The sequence below is a fragment of the Ranitomeya imitator genome, chromosome 1, assembly GCF_032444005.1.
Source record: "Ranitomeya imitator isolate aRanImi1 chromosome 1, aRanImi1.pri, whole genome shotgun sequence".
NCBI lineage: Eukaryota > Metazoa > Chordata > Amphibia > Anura > Dendrobatidae > Ranitomeya > Ranitomeya imitator.
The window spans coordinates 1,144,312,023-1,144,318,492 of NC_091282.1; positions in this window are offsets into that span (position 1 = coordinate 1,144,312,023).

Sequence of the window (6,470 nt, forward strand, 5' to 3'; positions counted from 1 at the left end):
CCTAACCGCAGGTGTACTGACCCACTCACAGGTCTACTGACCCGACCGCAGGTCTACTGAACCACACACAGGTCTACTGACCGAAAAGCAGGTTTACTGACCAGAACCCATGTCTACTGACCCTAGAGTATAATGGGAATGTGTTCTGTCTGAGAAAAACACGTGCATCTGAATAAGGCCGAATACTGATGGCGTCATTCATCAAAGTGATGAAAACCTGACGCCTGTCAGAGGCCTGAAGCATCTTTACACCTCAGACATTCACACTCCAGGTACCTAAATGTACACACCGACCTCAAGTCTACTGACCCACACATAGGTCTACTGACCAGAACACAGGTCTACTGACTAAAACACAGGTCTACTGACCCTACCCCAGGTCTACTGACCCAACCGCAGGTCTACTAATCCGACCGCAGGTCTTCTGACCCACACACAGGTCTACTGACCTGACCGCAGGTCTACTAATCCAACCGCAGGTCTTCTGACCCACACACAGGTCTACTGACCCGACCGCAGGTCTACTGACTAGAACACAGGTCTACTGACCCGACCGCAGGTCTACTGACCAGAACACAGGTCTACTGACCAGAACACAGGTCTACTGACCCCACCGCAGGTCTACTGACCAGAACACAGGTCTACTGACCCGACCACAGGTTTACTGACCAGAACACAAGTTTACTGACCAGAACAGGTCTACTGACCCAACCGCGGGTCTACTGACCCACTCACAGGTCTACTGACCCGACCGCAGGACTACTGACCCTACTGCAGGTCTACTGACCCACACACAGGACTACTGACCCGAACGCAGGTCTACTGACCCACTAACAGGTCTACTAACCCGACTGCAGGTCTACTGACCCAACTGCAAGTCTACTGACCCAACTGCAGGTCTACTGACCAGAACACAGGTCTACTGGCCCGACCGCAGGTCTACTGACCCGACCGCAGGTCTACTGACCCGACCGCAGGTCTACTAATCCGACCGCAGGTCTTCTGACCCACACACAGCTCTACTGACCTGACCACAGGTCTACTAATCTGACCGCAGGTCTTCTGACCCACACACAGGTCTACTGACCCGACCGCAGGTCTACTGACTAGAACACAGGTCTACTGACCCGACCACAGGTCTACTGACCAGAACACAGGTCTACTGACCAGAACACAGGTCTACTGACCAGAACACATGTCTACTGACCTAACCGCAGGTGTACTGACCCACTCACAGGTCTACTGACCCGACCGCAGGTCTACTAATCCGACCGCAGGTCTTCTGACCCACACACAGGTCTACTGACCTGACCGCAGGTCTACTAATCCGACCGCAGGTCTTCTGACCCACACACAGGTCTACGGACCCGACCGCAGGTCTACTGACTAGAACACAGGTCTACTGACCCGACCGCAGGTCTACTGACCTGAACACAGGTCTACTGACCAGAACACAGGTCTACTGACCAGAACACATGTCTACTGACCTAACCGCAGGTGTACTGACCCACTCACAGGTCTACTGACCCGACCGCAGGTCTACTGAACCACACACAGGTCTACTGACCGAAAAGCAGGTTTACTGACCAGAACCCATGTCTACTGACCCTAGAGTATAATGGGAATGTGTTCTGTCTGAGAAAAACACGTGCATCTGAATAAGGCCGAATACTGATGGCGTCATTCATCAAAGTGATGAAAACCTGACGCCTGTCAGAGGCCTGAAGCATCTTTACACCTCAGACATTCACACTCCAGGTACCTAAATGTACACACCGACCTCAAGTCTACTGACCCACACATAGGTCTACTGACCAGAACACAGGTCTACTGACTAAAACACAGGTCTACTGACCCTACCCCAGGTCTACTGACCCAACCGCAGGTCCACATGGAAAAATTAGGAGTATGCACTCGTGTGGTCCATGGGCCAGACTAGATCATATAAATAGCAGGCAATTCCTTCACTTGTCCATGATCCAGGCACGTACATGAAATCAGTCATATCTGTAATGTGCGGACATGAGTGGCACTTGTCTTTACCTTAACCTGAGGTACACCAGGTTCTGTGGAGGGTCCCATTATTCTTGCCGAAATAGTGGCGCTTGCTGCGCTGTATTTGTGGGCAAAAGTGATGGCAACTTTGATGGTATCCCCAATGGATGGTCACAATACATCAAGAATAAGAGGGTTATTGAACGGGTTTTCCAAAAACGCAAAAAAAAAAACTTGCACAAAGTGCCGGAGATGTGGTGCACTAGATCTCAAGCTGCAAGTCATTTATCAGAGAAAAAATGTTTGTTTTTTTTAGCATATTTCCTCCCTTTTTTGGGAGATCTTGAAAAACTTCTTCAATAACCCTTCAAGGGTATGAGCTCACAGTATCTTTTACACGCTGGGGTATTCGAGTATTTCAAACAGAAGATGCTTCTTTTATCATTACTGGTTTTTACTGGCACCAGCACTGACACTTGTCTAAATTTACTACTTATTTCATTGGTTATAGTTAAGAATACATTAGATCAAGAATAAACTTCACTACATTTCCAAGGGTAAAATTCAAACTTAGAGATGTAAAATGACATGTAGCTGAGTACAACTAGGCCAGCCTACTATACAGTGACAACTCTTGAGTACAGATAATGTACATACCTGCTGTCCTAGGTAATACCACAGATAAAATACAGTGATAACCATCAGAGTAGATAATGTAGATGTTACCAACAATCCTATGTAACACCACAGATAATACCGTGCTACCGCTGAATAAAGATAATGTAGTAGGTGATTCCAGCCCTCCAATATAACAAGACAGATAACACAATAACTATTGAAGTACAAGTACAAGTACAAACAATATAGTAGTTGGTACCTGCAGTCCTATGTAACACCACAGATAACACAAATGATAACTCTCTGCATACAGACAATGATTATTTTGTCAACCATCATATGTAAAACCAGAGTTGGCACATTGATAAATCTCAGAGTACAGACAATTTAGTGGCTACCTGCAGTCCTATGTAACGCCCCCAATAACAGAATGATAACTGTCCGGAGTGCATATGATGTAGTAGATACCTTCCATCCAATGTAAGGTTGTGTGCACACATTCAGGATTTTTCCGCGGTTTTCCGCTATAAAAACGCGATAAAACCACCAAAAATGCATTAAGCATCCTATTATTAGAATGCAATCCGCACTTTTTGTGCACATGTTGCGTTTTTTTCCCGCGGCGGAATCGCATTCAGAAAAAAAATGCAGCATGTTCATTCTTTGTGCGGAATCACAGGGATTCCGCACACATAGAAATGCAGTGATCCGCTTACTTTCCGCATGTGGCTATGCCCACCATGCAGGAAGTAAGCAGATCATGTGCGGTCTGTACCCAGGGTGGAGGAGAGAAGACTCTCCTCCAGGTACTGGGCACCATATCCTGTGTAAAAAAAAAAAAGAATTAAAATAAAGAATCATGATATTCTCATCTTCCGGTGGCCCCAACAGCATTCCCGCTCCTCACGATGCTCCCGTTCCCAGAGATGCTTTGCAGCAATGACCTGTGATGAAGTAGCGGTCTCGCGTGATGCTACATCATCTGGGGTTATTGCCGAGAGGCATTATTGGAGACGGGAGCATCGCGAGGAACGGGAAGGCTGCGAGGGCCGCCGGAAGGTGAGAATATCACGATTTTTTATTTTTTTTCCTATTTTTAACATTAGAATTTTTTACTATTGATGCTGCATAGGCAGCATCAATAGTAAAAAGTTGCTCACACTTGTCAAACACTATGTTTGACAAGTGTTACCAACCTGTCAATCAGTTTTCCAAGCGATGCTGCAGATCTCTTGGAAAATGCTAGCATTCTGCAAGCTACAAACAAAGTGTTGAAAAGGCATGCCAATTCCGCATGCATTTTACCCGCGGCACAGTTGCGGAATTGCCGCGGAAATTTCCGTGGAAATTCCGGACGTGTGCACATAGCCTAACACCTCAGATAAGACAGTGATAACGCTGAATACAGATAATATGGTATGTCGGGATCACACTCAGTCGGAGCAGCCTTTGGAAGTGGGGAATCACCAGAAATAATACACAAGACACGTCTTGTATAGTGTATCACTGGGAAGTCTCTGAAGCACGCCTGCCTTCAAGGTGCTATCCCTTCTTTATATAGTTGTTTCAGTAGGTTTAGTGGTTATACAAGTTTTGCATGTTTAAACAAAGAGACAAAACAGGAAAGAAAGAAAAGAAAAGAAAACAGTTTCGTGGGCGGCAGTTTCACAACAAACAGTACAAAGGCAATTCCACAGACAAGAAAAACAGGATTTCATACTATAGCTAAAATGTCCTTGAATGGACAGGTCAATATTTATCACAAATTCTTTTTTTTTATTTTTGTTCATTGAGGTAATCATTTTTGTTCTGCTCTTCACAATCCCCCCTTTGACATATTCCATTCAAAACCTTGTCGATCATTTTAGTCATTCTTTTTGTGATATTACAAAAAAAAACTTTATATTCTCGCATCCATTACACAAAATTTATTTGTGCATACCGAGATACCCTTGAGTACAACCTTGAATAATACATATATAATTACAATAACCATAACTGTATGTATTAGGCTTTGCATAATCCCGGTAACCCACCCACCGATCCCTCTGAACCAATTGGCCGGGTTAAGAAAAGAAAAGGTATCTGACCACCAGCTATCCTTATTTTGGTAATTGTCTTTGTCATACTGATCCCTGAGTCGTTGTACGTCTTTTAATTTAAATCTCATACTCATAGTACTATTCGGGTCTATATAATGACAGCAGGTGGGTCCGATGATTTGACACATACCCCCTTGTGAGGCAGTTAGGTAATCCAATACCAGGGTATGTTGGTTAGTGACTATTATAAGCTGATTCTGTACAGCTATACTAGTATTTAATATGTCCAAAATATCCCAAATCTGATCATCTAGATAGTCCGTGGCTCTAACTAATTTATCCCACATTTGTGTTAACATAGGATAAATAAAAATGGTACTAGCAATTTTGTTGGGAATTCCCATTTGTACTATATGCGGCCTCCCCGAGGGACGTGGTGAGTTATCTGCAGCTCTTTTATACAGTGTGTGCTTGGGCACGGCTTGCATATTCACTTGTTTATTTGAAATTATGAAAGTAGCCGGGGTTAGGCGTCCTAATGTACAAGTACCCTTTATACCTACGGGAAGCCATTTATATGCTCCTTCTCCGCATATCCAAAATGTACCCTCAGGCAGATCCCACAAAGCTGAGTGCTGTAATACCAATCTGTGAGCCAAATCCACAAAACTAGATACATTCTGAAGCATACACCAAGAGGGTTTTTGTCCCAAGGGGCTACAGTACCCGGCTGCGGGATTCCCACATACATGCATTCCGTTGACATACTCATTGGATTCATTACAAACCAGGTTCCCCGGCTTACTTGTACAACTGTCTGCATCACCTTGGGGGAACAACTCAGAATGTTCCCATTTTCTATTATGTATGTATCTTTCCAATACTGTAGGTTTGAAAGCATCAGAGGAAGGGGTGGTTGTACTGAAACTGAGCTGTAGATTTTCAGTGGGGACCTGTCCTAAATCAGTTAATCCAGTCTTATTCCTAGGTACCCATTTTCCTCCCTTGAATGCTAAATATTGTAAGTTGTCTATTTTTTCCTGTAAGATTGCCCTGCCACCAAGGAAATTCTACCCATCCCACAATTGGTATGGCGATTGTAGTATTCCATAGTCTAGTATTGCCAGGTTGGTTGTTGGCCAGGTTGTCTGAACAATTAGGCCAAGCGAATATTTCTTCAGCTGACACGGGAACTGCTAGAAAAGGTATACTTGTGGCTGATACTGGTGAATGGGTACAGATCCAACAATCTGCCAGGGGTTGCGTATTATTTAACAAGTCATGCACTAATTTTCTATGATGTTGTACGAATCTATTGTTCAAAGAGGCTAGAGAATTCAGTCTTTCCCATGCCTCCGTTGAGGTTAACATTATTAACATCAATATCATGAGTCTTATACTGCTTTTTTGCAATGGCTTGCATGTATCCATGATGCCTTTCCTTCAAGCTTGACTGCTGTTGGAGTTGTTAACAGGACTTGGAAAGGTCCGTCAAATCTCGGTTCCAGAGTCTTTCTGGTGTGTCTTTTCACGTAGACTTGATCACCAGATTCCAACTTGTGGCCTCCTTCGAGATTTTCTGGATCTGGAAGGGAAGCAAAAACTTGCGAATGCACTTTAGTTAAACGTTTTTGTAATTCTTGTACATAAGCAGTTAAAGTCTCAGTTTTCAACATCAGTTGTTGTGGAAAATAACAACCCAAATTTGCTGCTCTACCAAAAAGAATCTCATGTGGTGACAGCTTAGCCTTCCCCCTTGGGGTGTTTCGGATGGAATACAGGGCAAGTGGTAGACACTCGGTCCAAGGCTTTCCT